General features: G+C 47.1%; 1 long non-coding RNA gene across 1 annotated transcript in view; it reads left to right on the top strand.

Annotated features, from left to right (window-relative positions):
• The window catches only part of LOC114869776 (uncharacterized), a 46,219-nt gene extending 36,638 nt beyond the window's left edge, over nt 1-9,581 (top strand). Inside the window, exon 5 of the long non-coding RNA XR_003788213.3 lies at nt 9,194-9,581. This is a non-coding gene — a long non-coding RNA (uncharacterized LOC114869776). The remainder of the gene's footprint in view (nt 1-9,193) is intronic.
• Nucleotides 9,582-17,481: the final 7,900 nt, after the last annotated feature.

Here is a 17,481-nt window from a genome sequence, read left to right as displayed (position 1 = left end):
CGTGCTCATCAAACAACTGTGATGAATGGACCTCCAGCCTGCGTCCACAGGAGCGTCTAAAGACGAGTGAGTCATCATTGAAAGAGATGCTGAAGGGAACTAGAAGTGCCAGCAGCCGCTGTCTTCGCTTTTCTTCTGCCTTTTTGACAGTTCAGTTGCTCTGCTGCTTCTAAACAGGTGAGACAATGCAGATAATCTCCAGCTGAAACCTGCACGGCTGCATAGTTCAACACGAGCCTGTGAATGTGCTCACGTTGACGTGGCGCCGAGCGGCCTCGCTCCCTCACAGCTCCCTCACAGCGGGACGTTCCTGTGGGACGTTCTAGGCTCTGTGTGAGGGTCACCTGCTGGTTCCTGCTGCTGCCGCTGTGACAGAGTTTGGCCTGTTTGACCTGGACGCAGGTGCTGTGGGCGGGGCTCCTCGCGGACGGCCCTTTCCTGGAGTCAACAGAGACATAATCTCTACCACGTCTGCACCTCGTTAATCTTCGTCACTTAATTGCACGCTGTGGCGCTGTAATGACAAATGTGGCGGGTGGTTTGTGATTCCAGCCGCTGCCAAAGCCCAAGGTGTGGCCCGATGCTGGTGTGCTGCCCAGTGCAGGATCTCTGGGCCAAATGGATGCTTTGTTTGACTGGTTTGTTTGTCTGTTTCTTGTTTAAAGGCAGTTTCTTGGCCGGTTTGTTTAGTTTGGTGGTTGACCAGTTGCTTGGAGCGCTAGAAATGTTGAACACGGCCACAAACGTGTGTGTAATTTAAAAAGAACGGGCTTTAGTGAGTGGAGGTCGTTTCCTAAAGTGACCGAGAGCACGGTTCATATTTATCATGACGTCATCTGGTCTGTGGCCGCAAGCGACAGCCAGCATCATTACAGTGAAACCGGGTTCTGTCCACATGTTGACTGCTGCGTTATTGCTTCGATCGGAGCGGTCGCGCGGTTTTTCCCCTCCTTGATCTTTGATCATCACCACTGAAACAACGGTCCTTCCGGCCGCCGCTCATGCGAGACCTTAAAACACGAGCTGCATTAAAACCTGGTGATGTGAACCACGTGTGATTACACGCAGGGAAACCGAACCGTAGGCGGTCCACTAAAATCATACACAAACTCTGTAATCTGTAATTGGTCAGAATACACAGAAGGCAGACTGAGGATCAAGATAATGGTTTATGATCTGGATGCGTATTGGCTCATTCATCTTCTCCTCCTGAAGACGGAGCGCGAGAAGGAAAGACAGATGTTGTTTAAAAAGCCTAATCCCTGTGTCTGTGATGGGGTATGTGGCTCTGCTGTGTGTCTGCGCTCCAGCGCTAACATCCTATGGCGTCTCCATTCAGCCTCAGCCACAGACTTCTTATTTAGATTTATCCTTTGTTTTACGTCTCTATTTACATGCAATGCGTTCCAGCCTGAGAAAAGACCTGAACGCTGACGTAAACGTCGAGAGGAACACTTTTTACGTTTGCATCAGTGCATGAGACGCAGCGCTCATCTTCACAATGAAGCAGGTTCTGTATTAAACGCAAACGTCAGCGGTTTTAGTAACACAATCCAGTGCGTGAAGACTCACACACTGCAGAGGTATGAGCCTGTGCTGAACCGAGCGTGTGCAGCCTTTGTTTGTGGTCGATCTACTGCGAAGAAAATGTGATGAACAACTGGTGCAAACATGTAGGAGCTTTGTTTAAATGAGGGTTCTGCATGTTTCACTGGTGTCCGTCATGGAAGATTCAAGAACCATGAGTGTAAACACAGCAGGAAATTCAATTCCAAGGATTTAAAGGTGTTAATGGAAAGGGAGCAGTAATCACCTTAATGAGCTTCAGTAACACAAGACGATCACGTCTGTAACATGAGTCCAGGAAACCAGCAAAAGCCACGCTTTGTCTCATTCGGTGTGAAAACTTAAAGAAAGCCTTTGAACGAGGACACGGGAGGAAATGAGGAACCTGAGTAAAACCGGCAGCGTTGGAATCGAACACACAGCGAGAGGTGGAGATGCATCAGCGTGTGCAGTTTAATTTACACAATTAACACGAGTGAAGGTGCAGTCCTGATCTCATCTGGTGTGTTTTACAGGTGCAGTAATTGTTTCTATCTCACAGTCATTCGTTTAGCTGTGATTCATGCCCCTAAAAGCAGATTGTTTGAACAGCGAGGTTGTTTCACCTCATCACTCGTTCAGTGTCTGAACAGACTTGACAAACGCTCATGAACCGGGTCTGGAAGGAAAATCAGACCTGTAATTACGCTGTTTACTGGTGGTGGTACTTGGCAGCGTTCCTGCCAGTCATCTCATTGTTCGCCGGCCAACCTCTCATTAATCTGACTGTTCCAATCGGGTGTGTGTCAGGATGAGGGTGTGCGTCGCGTCTCCACTTCCTGTCCCATTGTGTGTTGTCGTACAGCCGCTCGGTGGGAACGTTGCGAGTCTGTCTGTTTGGCTGCGTCCGTGGCTTCTCGCTCCGACTAGTTCCTGCTTGTCTTTGCGGAGACATGTGAGGAAAGGTGTGTGTGTGAAATGGGCGCAAACGTGTGTGTGTGTGTGGTTTGAACATCACAGCATCAATCAGATGTAAATCTGCAGATGCCCTTCTGTGCGCTAATGACAGTGTTACAGTGAAGCTGTGCTATGTGATGCTAATATGCTAATGCAGCATCCAAGCTGCTTCTCTGGACTCCACGGGTCCAGTCTCACTCATTAGCGTCTCCTTTAATTCATCGTTAGCGTGGAAGAGAAGTGGAAGTGCTGAGGTCAAAACAGAACGCGTCCGGAAACGTGCAGACCCCAACGTTCCTGCAAGCAGCCTGTCAGAGGCGCAGCCCGGTTGCCACGGCAACACAGGTATATAGTGAATTGTAGAAGGGAGAGGCTGGAGGCAGACAGGTTAATCCTCTCCAGGCAGCCAATTACACACTTCCATCCCCCATCCTTCCTCCCAGTATAATCTCTCTGACTCACCCTCTCTCCCCCCACACACCCCCACCCCCCGCGCTCCGCTGCCTCGCTCCCGTCCCAGCCTCCTCTCGTTCTCTCCCCGAGCTCTGCTCCTGTTTTCCTATTTTGAGCAGCATCGATACTGTAAAGGTGTTGAAAGGAGCCTCGTAGCAACCAGGACGTGTTTATGAGACACTGGAGGAGTTTGGACGTTATGAGACCGAATGATGGCGCAAGTCAAGGTCTGCCACAATAATAGCCTTCGTTCATAATAAGCAAAGTCAAGCAGCCACACGCCATCACCAGTCACTGTGGGAGCAGGGGCGACGTAATGAAGCACACGAGACGGGCCGTTGGTTGGTTATTTCATCTGTTAATGGCTGATGGGAGTTATCCTGATGTCCATCAGTCTGGGAGCCATCTGTCACACAGCGAAGCCAGAGCTGCACACGAAGCCGCGCATGAGGAGTAAGTGTACGAAAGCACGCGTTTTCTGCTTCATTATTCTACTGACTTCAACAGTATTGTGTTTCCTCATGCGGTCGTTGGACTAAATCCTCCAGTTTATGCGAGTTTCATCTGAAGGCAGAAATCCTTTTCCATTTTTAGGTCCAGTCCTCTGCGGCTGTCATTTCTCGAGGTTTCTGTTGCAATAATCACGAGCAGCTACGCAGCCAGAAACCGCACATTTTGATCGTGAGTCGTGCATTAATGCGTTTGCTTTCGCAGGATTTAGACACTTTAGAAAACCTCCTAATGCAGCACATCCCTGTGACGCGCAGCCAAATAGCGGCCACAGCCAGCTTCCACTTCCACACAGAGCCCCAGTGAAGTCACAGACAAGATGGCCGCTCAGCGCCATCGCTGAGGTCCAAAGACACCGCTCTGCAAAATCACCCGGCTTCAGCTTCTGCTCTTTTCTGGAGGAACAGAATACAAAATGTTCCTTTTTTGCAACGTCAGCGTGTCCATCAGCTCAGCTGAGAGCACCAGGTACACAGACCCCAATTAGGCCCCTGCTCAGGGTGGAGAGCCCCCCCGGGGAGGCCTCACCTTCCCCCTCGCCCAAATCCCCACGCAAGGATTAAAGAGGGCAGGATTGCAGCAAAAATGGCCCTGGAAGCTCCTGCTCTTTTTGTTGCCAGGTTGGAGGGTGGGGGATGGAGCTATGTGGAGCATGTGCACAGACGTCAGGGGGAACTTTATCTGCATGCGGCACATGTTGCTGCGTCTGAGATATTTGCTCCTGGATTTAAGTGCGGCTCACGCGCTTCCATGTGTGTTTTACAGCAGAATGTTTGAAGCTTCGGCTCCACTTTCAGGTCAACAAACGTTTGGATGTGACCTGCGACATTCATTTCATTCGTTTGTGAAGTAAGAACTGTTGTTTTCCTCTAGTCGCGTTACAAACGGTGATTTATAAATACTTTATAAAGTAATAGAAAGTTTCTTCTTCACATTTTTACTCTGTGCTGTCACTTTTACTTGTGCAGCTCTAATTAATAGAAAAGCAAATGGTTGCAGGATCTTACGCTTAAATTTCAAAATAACAATTATTTACAATTTTTAGCAATTTAAAAAAGATTAATTCATCTTAAATATTTTATGTAAATATTTGTTACAAGCCAGATTTTCAGAGGAAAGTAATGGTCTTGTTTCTGCTTAAGTTCCTGTAGCGCTTTTTTCTCTCCTTTAAACATAGAATATATCAAATATTTTCTTCTCCATCTCGGTTCCATCAAACCTTCCACTGCTCTCAGCTCTTTTGTGTTGGCGCAGCGTTGGAGGAGGCTCGAGACATGAAACACACACATGCTTGTTAGGCCCTGGCACCGAAAGGAAAGCAGAGGGAGCGAAATCCCTGATCCCTGAGGCCGCTTGTAAATTACGCTGGAATGTGGACGCAGCCAATCGCAGGCGGCCGGCGGCCGGAGAGGGAGCCGGCGTCCAGCGATGATGATGCTAATGCTGCCAATTACAGCTGGGACGGCCACGCTCCGCTTTCCCCTCCAACGTCAATGGCAACATTTATCCCCCAATAAAACAGACATGATCTCAGGAGCCGGGCTTCCAGGGCTTTCCGTTCCTACAAATTTCGGTTGATTGTACAGTGCGGTGCCTGTGAGCAGCGGAGGCATCGTGTTACATGTTTGAAGGGAGATTCCCGTCTTCAGGACGGAGCGACGGAGGAAGACGACGGGCAGGAGTCAGTCATTGGGTCAACGCGACTCCATGTTCTGAAGTCATTTAGATAAAAACACACAACATCAACACAAGGTCACAGAACTAAGCAACGTGTTTCTACTATTCTGTTTTTTTTTCAGGTCAAACATTTCATTTAGAATCAAGCAAAGCCCATTTATTACAATCAGAGCAACGGTATTTGAGACGTGACCTAATTTCCCATCATGCCTTTCATTTGCTCAAGTGTCTAATGTTTTTTGAGGTTTTGAAACATTTGTTGACGCTGGACAACAAACACAAACACCAGTAAACTGTGGGGAGATCACGTATTCAGATTGTTTATATCTGTTCTTTGCAATTAGTGAATCTCAGCGAGTAGAGTGAAAACGGAGGCCTGACAGATGCGTCGTCTTGCTGAGTGTTGACTTTTGTGTGTTTCATTTGCTGCAGCTCCTCACATAATCCCAGTCTACACATTAATTAGCTGTAATAATAAGCGCTGCGTAGATAATAGAGGTGAGCTCTGTGTTGGCTTCTAGAGGCCGTACGTTGTGATCAGCTTCCTCCCAAACCTCCAGCTCTCTCCTCAGCGTTTCCTGTCATTCTACATGTGCTGCATAACGAGTGGGAGCCCCGTCCCCTGTCATTAGCAGCTGCTCAGACGGTGCTTCAGCCTGGATTAGACCTCGCTGCTGCGTTCGCTGCTCCCCACCGGCTCTGCAGCAGCTGTGAACCTGAACGCCTCGTACCTGAGTCAGACGCCGCTGCCGCCGCCGCTGCAGTAGGTGCAGTAGGTGGGAGCACAGGCGTGTTTTGGAAACTGTTGAACTTTAGAGAGAGAATACGATCCAACACTTGCTTGCAATTAGGCTGCTGTGGTTCTCACTTCTTACGCCTGTAGAACACGGGCTAAAAGGCCGAGGTGGCTCCACACGAGAAGCAAGTGACTGACGAGGATGATTAGTGATGCCACATGGCCTCCAGCACCGAGCTGCTGCGACTGAGGGCGGCCCAGTTGTGCACATGGTCACGAAGGTGAATGCTCTACACATCAACCTGTTTGGTTCATAATAATAAAAAAATGTAAAATGCACTTCAAAGACGAGGCTCTTGCTCGTCTGAAGGCCTCTTGTTCCAGATGAGCAAACATCTGTTGAACCCATTGATTCTTCAGAGATCTCATTAAGGCCACATCTGCCTGAGCTAAATTAATCCACAATTGAAGCTTTAATTGATAGCTAATTAAACAGTATGAAAGGATCCAGGCTTTAATGCTGTCAAACGCTCGGAGGCGCGTGAGTCGGGCCTGAAGCCTGACCTCACATCTGCTGCACAAGCCTCCCTGTGAAGGCAGGACGCCTCATTTCTGCTTTATTTGACAGTGAGGACTCTATTAGAAAACGATCCTTCTGCTGTTTGTGTGTTCTCGCTGTAGGAGGCTTCAGCATCCATTTAAACTGCATATTACATCATTTAAATTCTTCCTTTTATTTGTTTGTTGTTGTTTTGTCCCTCCTGATTGCTCTGTAAAGTCTTTTATGAAACCCTCGGGTTTAGAGACGTGTTTTAAGCAACATATCTCCCGTAAAATCATGTTTCCTAACAATTATCGCGGCTCTTTGCAAAGGGCTTCACAGTGTGTCACGTGTTGTTGCTCGACATTTTAAAGTCTGAACAATAAAAGGGTCAAACGCGAACACTGCTGCTCACAATTAGAGTGAGTTGAATTTATAAATAAACGGAAAGACCCTACAAGTAACATTTTTTGTAACGGCACTGTATTTAGAATATATTATTATTAACCGAACTACAGCGGTTTTATATAAAATATTTTTTACTTGTACTAAATATTTAAATTAAGGTCGAGTTCAATGTTTTCTGGTTTACTGTTTATTTTCTCATGTATAATAGGTGTAAAGGGCAAACTAATAAAATAGGTTCAATTAATTAATTTTCATTTTTTAAACAATAATCATTTAATTACATTTTTGGCACCTAGTGTTTTGTAACATTTTTAAACAATTAAAATGCTGAAATAGTAAATCTCCGCTCAAGGAGGCGATTTTGAGTCAAACACAGAGACGCACCCTCAGTGGATGATTCATGTCTGTCCTGCGTCCTCGGACGGAGACAGAGCTCTGGAGGCTGGAAATCGATCCGTGTCCATCAGATCAGGTGACATTCGCTGCCTCCTCTGGCTCCTGTCAGAAGATCACGTCTGATACGTCTTTCTTTTTATCTCTCTGTTTTCTGGCCTCGTGTTTTTCCACCGTAATCTCTCTCTCTCGTCTTTCTGTGAGAACCCAGAGGGGGTGAGACTCAAAGAGGCTTTGCGACAAATTGTCACATTGTTTGTTTTCAGAAGAGGAAAAAAAGTAAAAAGCGTGAAAAACAAAACTAAACTTGTTTTTATTGTCCAGAATTGTAATATTAGGTTTTTAAAATGCATCCAGTGCGTTTTAGAAATTAAAAATGTGTTCATGTTGTTTCTCCATAAACATATAATATTAAATAAATCTAATATAACTCGAAGAAAACATTTCTGGACTGTTGGAGTTTTGCGTTTTGATCTAATATGAATTCTAGTCTGTGTGGATACATTTAACATAATCAATATTTAATGTAAACAGACAATAATATTTCGCCTAAATAGTTTAAACTTCAAAGTCAGAATTTATTTAAATACGAAACTTTTACCCTTTTTCTGTTTTTCGCTTTATAATGATTTTTTTCAGACTTTGTTTTAAACATCAACTGGCGTTTTTTTTCTGAAAGCTAAGATGTTAAAAATAAAAAGTCTCTTGTTAAAGTTTCTGTTTGATAAAGGCTTCGTTTTAAGCCTCGCCGCCTTAAACACTGTATTAACAAGCAGGACAAAAAGCCTGAACTTCCAGTAAAGTCTGATTTCAGCCGTTTGCGTGTTGGAATCATTTATTTAAGCCCGCGTTTCATTCTAACTAATTAGCTCGTGAGGTCTCGAGTGTTTTCTGCGTCGCTTGCGGCTTTTTTTCAAAGTGGGAAAATTGACGTTTCGATATTAAAATGGATAAAGTTAACGCGTCTGCGGCTACAAACACGCACTCAAATATTTATTAGTTTGATTCTAAATTAGGCACGCTTGGATTTCTCCAGCAACCATTTAATTAACAGAAACTGTGGAAGGATGGTTTTAAAAAGTGTCCATTTTAAATAAAACTGTGCTTGAATTTATTTGTTAAAAATAGGAAACGTGAAATAAAGCTGGCGTCTCCTGCCGCTCACCTGTTTCCGGCTCTGGGCCCAGTTCTGTTCTTCTCTCCCCTTCTTTTACCAAACGGTCTGGTTTTGATTGCGGCCTAAAGGTCAGCTTTGGAGTTTTTCTTTTAAAGCATCTCTGACTCCAGCTTTGCGAACAACAAAGCCCCCAACTCCCCTTGAAATAACGGAGATTCTTTATATCGAGCCCGTGAAACACCCTTTTCCTTCAGAGCTTAAGCGCTTTCATGTGCCTAATAACTTTGTATACAGCGCTTGTGCTCAGGCTGAGCTACAACAAGGTGATAATAAAGCGGCTGCTAACTCATGGTGAGGCTAAAGCCCAGCAGAATTAGCACTGGTCTGCTCGCGCTCACAACAACACTGACATGTCAATAGGTTTCGATTTATTACATCTGTGGTCAGTCAGTTAAAGCCGGCAGTTTGAATCCGATTCCTCCACGTGAAGGATTTCACTGCATCAGGAGGAAAAACGCTGTGACGCAGCAGAGCGGAGTCTGAAAACTGACCTCATCGTTGGGGTCCTTTTTGTTCCTCATAATGTGTCTGAAAGTAGCTGCATTTGTTCAGTGAAGCACATTCAGCAGCGGAGTCTTTATTAAAGCAGCTTCTCTTTAAGCTGAAACGTCGTGGAGCAGGAGCTTCAGGCCTCAGAACCAGCGTTTGAAGTGTGATCCAGTCCAACTGTAAATCAGCTGCATCTCTGAAGCTTTTTCATCCTGTTACTATTGAATGCTGGGATTAAGGTGACCTGACAGAGTTAACAACTGAATGTTTATTATGTTTATTTTTCCTCCACACTGGTCAAAACCAGCAGCTCCAAGCTGCTCTCTGGGTCCAGAGCCGGTGTTTGGACCTCCTCCTCGCTCGCCTTATTCCAGCTGATGCGGCTGTCGATGCCTCTGGTCCCGTGCTCACCAGCCTGTGGGGGAGCGTTTCATCAGGCTTCAAGTGCCCTTCACACAGACTATCGATGACAGCATGATATTAACGTGTTAATTCCCAGCTCTGACATTTGTTTTGCTAAATAGTGGCTCCACAGTGACGGATCACACGCTGCTCCTGAAGCTCAGCTTTTAGTTTTCTTGTCTTTAAATCCTGTTTGTCGTCTATTATCTTTATTAATTCTGTGGATGCTGCTTCTGTTGCGATGATCATAGAAGAAATAGAATAAAAAATATGCATGAAACACTTGATAATGTAATTGTTGTGATATAATAAGAAATATCCTATATTATTATTATTATTATTATTATTATTATTATTATTATTATTATTATTATTATTATTATTATTATTATTATTATTATTATTATTATTATTATCATCATGTCCCTTCCTTTCTATTTTACTTGTTGTACCTCTTCATTCCTTCGTTAAGTAGCTCCAGCTCACTTGTGGATTCTTCGGTTCCGGTCCAGGCTGCGGCTCTGGAACCGCCGGCTCTGGCTGCCGTTAGTCATGCAGAGGCCTCTCTCTGGGTCCAGCCCCGGCAGACATGGAGGCACTTTCTCAGGGCTGCGGCTCAGCTCTGCTGTTCCGTGATAATGATAAGGCCTTAAATCCCTCTGTAGATTTGACCTCTGTCCCCCTCCTCTATTTTTAAACTGTCTTGCGTTCAGGACCGCGATCCGGCCGCTGCTGGGAGGATTAGGTGTATGTTTGGGCAGAGGTGACTCCAGGAGCCCCCCTCTGTTTGGTTTGGCAACCCCAGAACCACCACACAGCTGTCAGCAAAACCCGGCTTGATCTGCCAGATACCCCGAATCATTATGTGGTGTTTGTTATGGAGGCGGCAGAAAGTGAGAAAAGACGGGAAAAAGGAAAGTTCACCTCTGAGGAGGAGACTTTGAAGTCAGACGTTACTCAGAGCTGCCTGAGATGTTGATGTTTGACTTCGCTTCAAACCGTTATCGGCCTGTTGACTCGGATCCTGTTATACTGCATCACATATTTGAACAGTACATGTTCAAGAATGATGAAAATGTTTTCACAACACAGGGCGAGGACGTGGACGTCTGTGGACGGAGCTGCTCACGGTCCGTTAGCGGCGCCTGAACCTGCGCTCAGCTGCAAACGGGAGCCGCTTTGAAACAGCAGTAAAAAGAAAAGTACAGATGTGCAGCTGAAGCTCCACCTGCTCACGGTGGAGCTTATTGTCACATTAAACTGCCTTTAAATGTAATAATATAATAAGAATATGAAGACACTGATAACGTAGTAACACAATGTACAATATTTACCTTCCACTAATCACCAATATATTAGGAAAATATTGGATGTGATGTTGGTTTCAGATTTAACATCAGGTTTTGTGTTACAACTTAAATCAGTAGAATTAAGCTTATTAACAGATGTGTGGAGGTAAATCTGAACTGCGTTCAGCTACAAGTGCAGCCCAGCTGTGAATGCATCAAGTTTAGCCACAGTAAAAGCAGATTGATTCAGATGTAATGTTTTCTTGTCCTCATTGACGTTAGTGGCCTGAAGCGCTCTGAACCAGAGCCTCCTCTGGACCGGAGCCGTTCGTCACCGTGCGTCGTCGTCTGACAGTTAATGGCGCTGCTTCACTGATTGATTGTGATGAATGGGAGCTGCTTCATGAGCCACTGTGGGGAAAGAGGCAAACTACTGCCCCCCGTTGGCCTCCGGCGCTCACTGAGGCAGCGGCACCGGGTTCCCCCAGCTCGGCACCTGAGCGGCGACGGGTCCGGACCCGCAAACGGAGGACGAGCGCCGTGAACGCAGGCGCCGACCTCGAGCACAACGCCGACTCTGTGTCCTGCATCAATTCTCATGGTAATATGAAAAACACATGAAAAATGTAGCTGCGAGCGGCGATCAGAGGGTTTAAGCCCATATGGGAATGTTAATAATTTAAGGCTGTCAGGGGTCAAGAGCTACATGGGAATGCTGGGAATGTTGAAAGCAGCGTTTCTGGAGATCTCAGACATAATGATTTGGAACAGGAAGGTTGTTTTTATTCCTCTCTGTCTAATATGTTGATCCGGTGTGATGTTCCTGCTGCTGCGATGAGTTCGCTGCTTTGGGAATAAATGCAGTGAATGTATAAAACCACGTCCTCTTCAGGTCGGTTCCAGGTCGACGTGACGGCCTCCGTTTCTCCTGTTCGCTGCCTTTGTTGATGTCTTTTATTTCTACTGAGTTCAAATGGAAACGCGCTGTTTCCCCTCGTTTTTGAGTTGAGCTTTGAGTTTGACGCAGATGCGACTCATCCAGGAGACGCTGCGGCCTCTGATTCCTGCCCTGAGCTCTCGCCTCCCGCAGGCCTCGTACCAGTGCTGTTTCCACCTCCGTGAGTTTCAGGCCTTTATGTGGAGTTCACTGTGACACTGACTGAGTGAAGGCTTCGCAGGAGGTCTTTGAGACGGAGCTTAATTCAATACTCGGGGCTGGTGTCAGACTGAAGCCTCACATCAGTGATGACTAACGCTCAGCTGGCTCGGTTTCAGACTTTTAGAGGAGACGTTTAGACGTCTCCTCTAAAAGCTGCAGCTTTTCATCATGTGGCTCATTAATTCTAGTTTGTTTATGGCACTAAACCCTTAACTCACACATGAGACTGGGATCAGAGCTGAACCTCTTCTCCAGCCAGAGGTCGGGGTGAACTTCAGTCGGGTGTCCTGGAGGTCTCCTGCCAGACGTGGCTCAGGGCATCAGCAGCTCCTGGACACTGTTGATGCACTCACACATAATGTCCCATCGGTCCTATGGATTTAGGTGGAGGTTATTTATATTTTTTTCATTATTCTTCCAGTTTCCAGGAGGCTGCATTTTGTTCGTCCGTGCTCATTTTTATCCTCCGGTTTCCTACGTTACAGCTGTGACACAGTTCTGTGGAATCTCACTGATAAAATGCTAATGACGGCAGCGGCCACAAGCAGGAAACGAGGTAGACATCACTTCCTTTGTGTGTAAACTGAACGGCGGCTGCATTTTGTCCCAGATCAGATGAGAAAAGCAGATTCATTTGGAGCAGACTGTGCTTTGTCTTAGAATCTGCTCCGTCTTTGTTTTGGGTCTAACCCTGTCAGACCCACGTAGCTGCTGCTGCTGCTGGGCCGACACACACACACACACACACACACACACACACACACACACACACACACACACACACACACACACACACACACACACACACACACACACACACACACACACACACAGTGAGATCTGAGGCCAGATCTGTGATTTACACCGGTGGGGTCAAAGAGAATGCATTAGGGCCTTTTGCAGCAGAGGCGCAGGGAACAGCCCGCCTTTATAAAGTGCTGGGATGGATGCTGACACATGGCCCTTCATAACAATCAGTACAAGAGTTAGATGCACTGGCCCTGACCCTCACCACCATGATCCACTCACTCCACCCCCAGCCCCTCCACTGCACACACTGAAAGCGCCGCCTGCAGGACCTGCCGCTGTAGTCTCTTATTTTCCCTATGTTTCTGTTCTAGGCTGATTTGAATGATTGTCTTCGCACTGTGACGCTCTGGGTCCCTGTGGTCTCATCTCTCCACCTACTGGAGGCCTGAATAAACAGACTTCTCCTTTTTTTAATGTTCGTTAGTTCTTATGCCTGTCGTGACTCGTTATTGTTGAGTTACACAGTCAAAGGACTCGATCTGTAAAATAACATAGAGCAGCTCCTTAAGATGGTTTTGTTTTGTGATCGTATCATCTAAAGATATTTTTTCCTGTTTAATCATTTTCTGACAATGGCAAGTTACAATATGACCTTGATTCAAGTTTTTAAAAGAGTCAGTAAAAAACACAAGCTTACTAACAGTGAGTGATGTTAAATCTGTATAATGACCTGTTGTGTAACGTCACTTAAGTGTATATTTGTCTAAATAACTAAAGATCAAACTCCCAGAAGCCTTTAAACAGCGTTTCTTTCTCAGCTGCTTTGTGACTGTTGTGAGTTGAGAGAAGGTAAAACTAATGATTCCACTGCAGAGAAATCCCTTTATTACAGCAGCAGAACAGACAAGACCTCTAGAATAAAAGACCATGATGTGCAAATGAAGAGCAAAGGGTGAAGTGTAGCAGGTCACGGCTTATTGCACGTCTCCTGAGCTGTTGTGTATTTAGACAGTGCTGTTTTAACCGTTCTCCTGAACTCGCTGATCTCGAACAGTCACCGCCTTCACTGTCCGTGCACCCGTCTCGCTGGGTCAGTACGACACGCTCCTTTAGCGGTGATGTAAGGGCGAAAGCCGCTCTTTGATGGAGGTGAGGATCAGAGGAGGCTGAGTCAGCTGGAGCGGGTCCATTTCTGGGCCCGTGGACCTGGTCTCTGCTCAGCTTAGAGGTGCATCATGGGAGCGGGTGTGTCCTGGCTGCTCCTCATGCACTGGGACGACACACACACAGACAGACAGACAGACCTGCTGCAGCCCAGCGCTGAGCGTGCACGTGCACGTGCACAGCGTCTGGACAGCGTCAGGCAACACTTCAAAGTGCAGCATCCCTTTTTTACAGGCCGTATTAGGCCCAGATCAAAGCGCCGGCGCTTGAGCCCAGTCCTCTGCTCGCTCCAACATCTCTGCCTCACACTGTGGTGATGGAGAGCTCGGCCTCAGACCGGACGCCCGCGCTCTGACCTCTGACCTCTGCACTGCTGGCTGCATGTAATGGAGTCAGACTGACTGTGTGCACATGCAGAGGGAATGTATGGACAGACCTGTGATCATCCTCAGTGGAGATGGAGATTCTGGCTCGATACCAGACTTCTGACACTTTTCCCACCGTACATCATCGGCCAAACCTCCCGGAGCAGATCTCAGTCTATTTTTTTAGCAGCGAGGCAAAGATCTGTCTTTCCTTCTGCCGTGTTCAGAACCTCGCGGTGAACTTCTCCCGTCCTCTCTCACCTCCTCTCGCCGATAATCTCCTGATGAAAAGCACTTGAAGGCATCGCGCAGATCGCTGCTCGGCCGCCGCCGCCTCAGCGCGTTTCACGCCCGGATCCTGCTGCAGCGCCGCGTCCTGGTCCAGAAGCGTCTGGGCGCGTTGCCATGGCAACAGTCAAATAAATAATGGGCTCATTACGCACAGTGGTGTTGACAAAGAGCCACTATCTGTCTTTGTGACATCAGCCGAGCCCTTCGATAAACAGAGCAGCACCCACTCACACACAGGCCGTGTTTCCATCCATTTCTTTGTCCTTGGCACAGATTTAAGGTCAAACAGCTAAATATGTTTCCTTCAGTTGCTGTTTTATCACAGAACCTCTAAACGGGCTTTATTTCGTCTTCTGGATCTCCACCTCATCGGAGGCGGCTCGCTGGGTTCACACCATCCATCACTGCCGCCTGGCATGAAGTGATGGATGGTGAACTCTGTCCACAGTAGAAAACGCCAGACGGCATTTTTGCGCTGCCACTCCTTTCGCTGCCAAACAGACGCAGGACACCTTTTCATCAGCATCTGTTTACTCTGTTTAAGACGCCGCTTGTTTTTCCAGGGAAACTCCCCGGCCACAGGTTGACTTTGCTCGAACCACCCGTCTCGATGTAAAAGTCTCATAATTCATCCGTTCCTCTCTGTGCTCGGAACTGAAGGTTTCATGATGAAACAGACTGCATCACAGCAATGTCCGGCCTCCACCCTCCACACAGAGCAGCCACTTTATTAGGAACACCTGTCCTAAACCCACCCTCATGTCTTTTGTTGAGAATTAGCTACACAATAATAAAACTGAGTTTGCACAGGTTCAGTTCAACAGGGTTTAGTTTTCATTCGTGACATTTTTCTGATATAAACTCTGAAGATTAATGCGATGTTGGTTTCGCAGATTTTTATAAAACCTTCCTTCTCTGCTGCAATGTCCCTTTAAAGACAGGTGGTGTGTTGGTTGATCACATAAACCTTTAAAATCCCACCAAGCTTTAGCGGTGAGGAAGCAGCCTTTGGTGATTTGGTTCGGTTTAACGTAAAGTGTCGAGTTAATTAAACGTTTATGGCTCTCAGTTTGTGCCTGAACTGCATTGTTACTGTAGGGGGCAATTAAACAAAGAGCGCTGATCCAGAGGTGGACTGTTAGCTGTCAAAGTTATGGCCGAGGAGGAGCCGCGCCGAGGCTGACAGAAGCACAGCCGGTGGCGCTCTCTCTGAGCAGCTGGAGCTGAAGCCCCACAAACGGCGGCGCCTCGGCCTCAAGGAGCAGCGCGTGGAGCGTTTCAGCATTTTTATTGTGTGTTGGTGGAGGAACGCAACGCAACGCTCCGTCCGTTTGCACTTTCCAGGCTTTTTGTATGCAGAGTGAGTCACAAGGCGTTTTCACACAGAGCAAACCAGGCAGAAACTCCCATTCGTCAAACAGGTATGCGTGTGTTGTCTTTGCTCACAGGACGGGCGCAGATGAAAAAGGCTGCGTTTTTTGTTTTTTCTACTTCTTTGGGCTTCCCTCCAAGCTCTCATACCAGCTCCCACACAGACGCACGCCCTGGGCGGCGAGGGGACGACAAAACGCTGCAGGATTAGCTCAAAGTCCTGTAATGGGAGCCTGAGGTGCAGCGAGCCTGAACTCAGGCCTCCAAAGGTGGAGATGGGCCTGAACCCAGCGCCTGCGCTCGGACCCTGCTGGTGTCACGGCCGAACGGACACGGGCAGGAGCTGCTGTGGTCCAGTTCCTTCTCCGTCCGCGTCCAATCGGAACCCAGCCTCGTTTTCTGCTGGTTTCTTATTTGCTCTGATGCCGTTTTAATGCCAGCGTTGGCGACTTCTCTCCTGCTGAAGGACAAACGCAGCCTGCTCCTCCTTCTCTCTGGTCATTTCTGAATTCTTGCAGCCGTAAACGTCCAAACAACTTCCTAAATCCACATCTCCACCGGCAAACTATTAGGAAACGGTCATTTGCTGCTGTTTGAAGAGGGATTCGTATCTGCTTCATGGAGGCAAAGGACAAAGAGACGTGAACCAAATCCTCCCAGATTCATTTACCCAAACTATCTCTAAGTCACTGAGCATTAACAAGGATCTAATGGGCTAATTGCCATTAGCAATGGCTGTTATCAGTAGAGCTTAGGTGTGTGTGTGTGTGTGTGTGTGTGTGTGTGTGTGTGTGTGTGTGTGTGTGTGTGTGTGTGTGTGTGTGTGTGTGTGTGTGTGTGTGTGTGTGTGTGTGTGTGTGTGTGAGGGCCCGCGCCCTGAGGAGAGGCTCTTGGGTAATCCTGTGTTGACCAGAGGGCTTCGTGGTCCATTACAGGTCACGGCTCTAGACGGAGGGTAAACAAATTCCTAACTAACGAGGGATGAGGAGGGAGGAGGCCGGCCTTCACACCCTCCTCCTTCCTGACGGCGTGACCTCGTTGGTGTCATCAGCACATGCAGACGGAGCAAATTACTGCCTAGGTCTCATTAAAAACATGATGCACAGCCACAGAAGTGAAACTATTTATTTAGTGCATTTGTTTATTGTTATAAGAATAACTTGCTGTATTATAATAAGTCATAATGAGGTTCCTGAGACATGGGCTGTGGGCATTTTATAGATGATTTCCAATCCAACGTGTGGCAGCTAGCACACGCACAAACAGCGCTTTCCCAGGGTTCTGGACTCGTGCACGGACACGTACCGTTTCAACCCACACTTACGCCGGATCAGAACGATGGTTTAACTGTTTGTGGAGCAAATGGCAGCTGAAGGACGGATGAAGAGCAGCGAGTGCCTGAAACTCTGATCTTTTGTTTCCTACAACTTTAATTACTTCAAAGATCAATTAAGGTAAAGACACAAACTCAGTGTAAACTGTAATTCTTCACTCAGCGTCTGAAAGCGAGGATTGTCCCGTGATGCAATTCGCTCCTGAAACAAAGAGAAACAAGGAATTAAGAGGGTTTGCAAAACACACAGACGACTCGTAAACCGTATAAAGGTTGTCATTTATCAAACAGCGCTCAGGCTCAGACACGTCCACTTTACTCAAGTATGACTTTTATTGTTCTTTTAACTTTGGGTGAAGACGCGCTGACTCGGTGGCGAACTCGGGCGTCGGTAGCGGAGTTTCCTGAAACCTTTTAGCATCAGGGATACTTTTAAGCCTCCTCTGACACGTCTTCTCATCCCGCGACCCA

This window comes from Betta splendens, chromosome 14, assembly GCF_900634795.4.
Source record: "Betta splendens chromosome 14, fBetSpl5.4, whole genome shotgun sequence".
In the NCBI taxonomy this organism is placed as follows: domain Eukaryota; kingdom Metazoa; phylum Chordata; class Actinopteri; order Anabantiformes; family Osphronemidae; genus Betta; species Betta splendens.
The sequence above is the reverse complement of the archived record's forward strand: the minus strand, read 5'-3'. Positions and strand labels throughout refer to the sequence as shown.